This window comes from Chelonia mydas, chromosome 10 (genome assembly GCF_015237465.2).
Source record: "Chelonia mydas isolate rCheMyd1 chromosome 10, rCheMyd1.pri.v2, whole genome shotgun sequence".
Classification (NCBI taxonomy): Eukaryota; Metazoa; Chordata; order Testudines; family Cheloniidae; genus Chelonia; species Chelonia mydas.
Window position 1 is genome coordinate 13,204,837 of NC_051250.2, and position 6,350 is coordinate 13,211,186.

The window sequence follows — 6,350 nt, forward strand, 5'->3', positions numbered from 1 at the left end:
TTGGGATTTGGCACTTTGAGTCTGTTGGTCACCTTTAAGATCCTGATAAAGGTCTCAGAGTAGTGAATGCAGGTTGTATTACTCCACAGTACACCCTGCTGTGGATGCTTCCATTGCCTGTAACTTTGGCAGCACAAAAAGTGCATTCCATCTGGATTTAACCAAACTTTCAACCACAGTCAAGCAGCTAATGTTAAGTTTAATACTTTGGTATGAAGACTAGAAGAAACAGTTCACACTTTTGCTTTGTTAGTATGGAGACCGTCTTCTAAATGGTTATTATGACAGAGCATGAGCGCTCCTGAATTTATTCTGTGTATGAAAGTTTGTTGCAGCAAAAAAGATTAGAAACTTCCATTTTTGTTGGATCTGTTTTTTGTTTACTGCAGGCTTGGATTCTGCAGCAAACAGCAAAAATTATAACCAGTTAGCAAAAGGGAGATCATGAGATTTGTGATTTTTATTTGGAGTCTGGTTTATTACAACATAGCAATGTGGTGTATAAAATGAAACGGTTTATTGTGATGTGAAATTTAATGTTGCTGGGTAATTGAGTGTAATTGATTTATAATTCATGTGAAAGTTAAAAATGATGATCTAACAACTCTGAAACATAACATTTGGCTCTTAAGATTTTTTGTGGGGGTTTCCCCCTTAAGTGTGATGCTTTATCGTTTTGTTTTATTACCTCTTTTAAAATGTAATTTCATTGTTTCACCAGTTTCTCTGTGATTTTCCCTTAATTGTATTTTTTAATTAATGTTTATAGTCTATGTCTAGACAAGCCTGATAGGCTCCATTCATTTCTTTAGAGATTCTTTAATAAGAGACACTTTATACATGGAAAGCTGGAGTTACCGAAAAGGACAAAACTTCAGTAATGTGTCATTTTGATGGCCATACGGATGGCTTCTCTATCAGAACACTTTAGTTTTGCAATATAATTAGCACATCTAATTTCTGTTTTGATCTTGTTTTGTTTTCAGTTATTTAATTTCTACCGTTCCTTAGATGTCTTTTCAAACCGCACAAGATGCTATGCAGAAAAGCAGAAGAGGGATGTGTGGTCTTTAGGAAATACATCAGGACACGCAGACAAGATATTCATGAAAACAATGTAAGGAGCTACATCGATGCCTTAGTGATCAAACAATAGGTATTTTACTGCTCCGTTAACATGTGATATGCAGACACTGAGGGTAGTTTATCTAATGAGTATGTCCTACTAAGTTCTATATGAAAATAATTACATTACCTTCACATCTTTCACATCCAGCAGACATCTTTGCAAGCTGTTAAAATTTGGCCCTACAAGAAAAGCAAGAAATTGGATAACCCGACCCAAATAATTTACTATGCCGCGTGACATAATTGTGCAAAACTTGTCCTCAGGTGGTATCCTTTATTACTGGAGAGGCAGAGACAAAGCATCTCATTCTTTCTGAGCATTAAAGACCATCACATACCTCCCTAAGGACACTGGAATAGAGATCAGTTTACTAGTTGCCCAGAGATGAAAGTGCCCTATTACACTGCTCATGAGAACATATCATTTCCCTTAGCACTTTCACCAGAAGATAATGATTTCATGAGACTACAGCAAGGGGTAAAACCTGCAATTACCATCCAGAAATGTAGAGCAAAGATCAGTAGAACCAAAACATCTGTGGCCACCTTTAGGAACTTCGCAATATAACTATGCTGCCCACTCAGAACTTCATAGGTGCAACATAAATAAAACACAGGTCTTCCTGATCCAAAAATCACATAGTCCCTAAGCTGTTTGAGCTAAACAAGAAACTACTTTAGCTGGTAGCAGTGCAGGGCCTATAACACACAGGTTTCTAGTTTTAGCCAGGCGAGGGTAGCGATACATATACTCATCACACTAGCCAGTCCAATACTACTGACAATCAACCTTGTTGCAATTCCTGCATAACATTCCTGTCCTGACATATCCTAGCCCTTTAACTAATACTGATGGGGCTCAATCCCCACCTTGGTTTCTACAGTCATTAGAGACAGATCTAAGCCTTGTAGTGTATGGTTGATACAAGGGTTGGGCTGTGTCAGGACCGAGAATGTTATATGTGTGTATTAGAGTTGGTTGGAAAACTGATGTTTCTTCTGCTGAAAACTTAAGTTTTTTTGGTGAAAATCAAAAATCAAAATATTTTAGCCAAACACTGAAATATTTCAGTTCTGAAATGTCACCGCAGTGTCTCATAGGAGTTGTAGTGTGAGTGCTTAAAACTTACTTTCTCCACAATAGGCTGGGTTCCCTGGTTGGACTCCCATGGTCTCCCCTCTTGGTAAGGGGAGGTGGTACATCGTGGCAGTCATGTGGCCATGGTGCATCATGGGAGATGACATTTTTCCCAAAAATATTTCGTTTAATCAAAGGCCAAATTTTCCATGGGAAAAAAAATGTCGTCAGAAAAAATTTGATCAGCCCCTAGTGTGATTATGTATGTGTGTGTTTACATACATATAAAATCAGGTAGATCAGTCTATGCATGCGTGTACACACACACACACCTTTTACCCATGTGTTTAATATTCTCCACTGGCTTTCTTTAGGTGAACTTTGGCTCATAAATCCAGGGCCCTTGGAGAGAGCTGTAAAACATAGCAGACTAGGTGCCATTTCCCATGCTCACATGGTTCTAGTTCTGGCTGGCCAAGTAAATGCAAGCGCTCCCCTGCTATATCGCTTTCAGCCTTTGAATGTGCAAAGATAACCGGAGTTTGTAAGTTTGACACCTGCTAATGGGCAATGTGTTTGTGTCCCAGGGACAAACAACCTGGATTCCTTTGCTAGCTGGATGCTGCTAATGCCACGGGAGACACCGAATGAGTTGAACCCCAACCACTTTCTTGATGCTGATGGAAAGTTTACAAAGACAGAAGCTTTCCTGCTTTTCTTCACAGGTAACTAAAAGGGCCTGATCCTGCAGGGAGGCAGCATGCCTAGTACCCCTCAAGAGGTACCACTGTCTGGCCGGATTCGGCCCTATGCTAAGAATGATCCTTATATTTATATCAGGACTGGTTTAGCGATGTCCACAGCAAGTTCCTATCACAGTTACATATAGATCCCCAGGCCACCCATAGAGATAACGGCAACACACTTGTTCCCATCGGACCTATGTAGTGATGTCAGTGTAGCTGTGTGGGCTCCGCACCTCTGAGCATCAGGCTGCTTTTACTCAAGAGAGGAAGGGTGGTTCCATGCTTAGGATGCTAGAGTGGGACTCAAGAGACCTGGGTTCAGTTCCCTTCTCCACCACAGCCTGCCTGTGTGACCTCGGGCATGTCATGTAGTCTCAGCTCCCCCTCTGCACAGTGCAGATAACGGCATTGCCCTACCTCACAGGGATGTTGTGAGGAGAAATATGCTTAAGGATTGTGAGGCACTCAGGTACTGTGGTAACAGGAGCTCTATAACAGCCTTAGGCCTGGGCTACACTGTGGGGGGGGGGGGGTCGAACTAAGATACGCAACTTCAGCTACACTATTCGCGTAGCTGAAGTCGAAGTATCTTAGTTCGACTTACCTGGCCGTCCTCATGGTGGCGAGTCGACTGCGGCGGCTCCCTCGTTGACTCCGCTTACTCCTCCTGCCGAGGGGGAGTACAGGCATCAATTCGGGGATCGATTTGTCGTGTCTAGACGAGACAGGATAAATCGATCCCCGATAGATAGGGGCCTAAATAGGGATTTAGGAACCTCACTGTGGCACCAGAGTTTGGAAATGTTGTCCTGCATTTACATGCCATTCATTACTTTCTACGTTAGAGATAATATGGCCATTCCACTAGTGAGCAGTCCTGGAAACAACAACATGACGAGAGTGGAGGCCTGGGAAGATCCCAGATGCACCGTTTGGTTGTTTATAGGAGACTCTTCTGAATGGGTTACCAGACAGTGTCATCCTGAAGACGACAATGTTGATAGTATCACAGAAAGGTGCATCAATGAAGCATGTGATAACTGTAACAGTAAGTTGTGTTACCAATGTTCCCTCTAATTTGTGACAGGCCGTGTGCGCAAAAAATTTCTTCTATGCAAATTGTGCTCCTGTGCAAATTTTTGTGTGCGCAGTGTTTTGCCGTGTGCTTAGAGGGAACAGTGGTTACCACCCACATCTACTTCCTGATTACACTGTTTGTTAAACATTAGGCTTTTGACATTGCAGGGTGAAGGAACCGCATTGGAGTAAGCCTGGCCGTGATGGAGCTCTTTCTGTTCTTTGCAGGCTTGCTCCGGAAGTTTACATTTCAGCCCCTGCCTGAGGTCACAGAATCTGGGTTGGACTTCGCTGCTGAGGTTGGATTCACTGTGAGACCACGACCTCAATCAGCCTGTGCTAGTCTAAGTGAGTAAACTGGAGACATTACTAAAAAAATCTGTTATTGTTTTATCTTAGATTGCATAGAACGTTCCCACTAGCTCCGCTTAAGAGAAACCAGATCCTCCGACAAATGATAATATACATGGAAGTTTCAGTGTATGTCTTGCAAATACTGGATATGTATAAAATATATTTGACCACACAGAGTAGGATTTTCAAAGGAACTGCCCAGTTCCCATTGAAAATCCCAGCCAGATAATTACTGAAAATATCAGGGCATAGGCTAATTTTCTTTATATTTCAAATATATGGCTTAACACAAAATGTTGTCCTGGTTTCTAAGTGATTGGAAAAGAATGGGACTCCAGCTGTGGGTTATTCCTTTATTTGGAGTAAGGAGTGGCACAGACACAAATATTGTATTATTCTCAAATATTTGCTATTTCCCACTGCTATTAAAATATTATAATGTACATTATTCCTAAATATCCATTATATCCATTATTGCAGAGCCAGGAAAGAATTTTCTGTAGTATCTGGCTGGTGAATCTTGCCCACATGCTCAGGGTTTAGCTGATCGCCATATTTGGGGTCGGGAAGGAATTTTCCTCCAGGGCAGACTGGAAGAGGCCCTGGAGGTTTTTTGCCTTCCTCTGTAGCATGGGGCACAGGTCACTTGCTGGAGGATTCTCTGCTCCTTGAAGTCTTTAAACCACGATTTGAGGACTTCAATAGCTCAGACATAGGTGAGGTTTTTCAGGAGTGGGTGGATGAGATTCTGTGGCCTGCGTTGTGCAGGAGGTCAGACTAGATGTTCATAATGGTCCCTTCTGACCTTAGTATCTATGAATCTAGCCCTGGGAGCCCAGCCCAAGCTGGTGTTGTCAGGGCTTCAAGGCTCCTGGCTTCTCGGTAGTCTGCTGTCAGGTGGCAGTGGGAGATCCAGGCTGCTAAGGGAGCCTCGTCAATTTCCTTTCGAAAAATGTCATTTTCAGTTTTGCTAAATGAAAATGTCAGAAATTTTAAAATTGTGACTGTTCATTTCAATGCTTCACCACACGTTTGTTTTTTTTAAAATTTGGGATTTTGCTGGAACTGGCATTCCGGGTTCCAACCATCCCTGCTAATGGGACCCACAGAATTTTTTTCAGTTGGGGAAGGGTGACTGCACAGAGGGAGGTGCACCCTGTGTATCCACTTTTCTCCTGCTACAGCTTCCTCCCTGGTTTTGATCCCTAATGCCTTACCTGGCTGCGGGCACTGCACAGATGCCAATGTCCATTTCTCTATTCACACACACGACTCTCATGTACAGTATGGGATGTTTTAATCTGTTTTAAATGCTGGGTGTAAGGCCAGCACAGGGAGCAAATAGGGTTTTATAATGGGGATGAGGTTGAGAGACTGCCACTCAAAGCCTTCAAGCAGATAAACGTATGGGAGGGAATCACATAGCGGAAAATTCCGTTTCATGCAAGGGTTGAGGGGAGATTGACCTCGCAGCTCTTTTTCATCCCTTGGTCCACATCATCCTCTGTTGCTCTCTTCTCATTCAGTGTTAGGTTGTGCAAGCCATAGAGGAGCCAATGGGTCTACTCATGCAAATAAATGTTCACCAAGGTGGGCAAAGGCTCCACAGTCTAGCCCATGGATTGCAAATTCTTTGGGACAGGAGTTCCTCTGTTGGTGGTCAGTCTTGTAAGAGAAGGAAGTAAAGGAACCTACCCACTGAGTAATGTCTGAATTTTTCTTGGTTAATGATACAATGGGACATATGACTTTATGTTCTTAGCCTTCCTCTCATGTAAGCTAATTTGTATATGCTTTGTTCCAATGGATGGCTAAAACCCTGTGGGCTTAGTCCTTCTGTCCTCAGTCAAACCTTATTTGCAAAGCTCAGTGGGAGTTTTTCCTGAGTAAGGACTGCAAGACTGGGCTGTCAGTCAATGCCGTTGTAGGATATTGGTGCCATCTTGTGGCCAAAAGGGGAGCAATAG

The 6,350-nt window shown here is 42.7% G+C and overlaps 1 long non-coding RNA gene across 1 annotated transcript; it reads left to right on the top strand.

The window, feature by feature from the left end:
• The first annotated feature begins 945 nt into the window (after window positions 1-945).
• Window positions 946-4,369, top strand: LOC122461896. The gene is made up of 3 exons (XR_006284142.1): window positions 946-1,117; window positions 2,794-2,931; window positions 4,258-4,369. It is a non-coding gene; the product is annotated as an uncharacterized LOC122461896 (long non-coding RNA).
• Window positions 4,370-6,350: the final 1,981 nt, after the last annotated feature.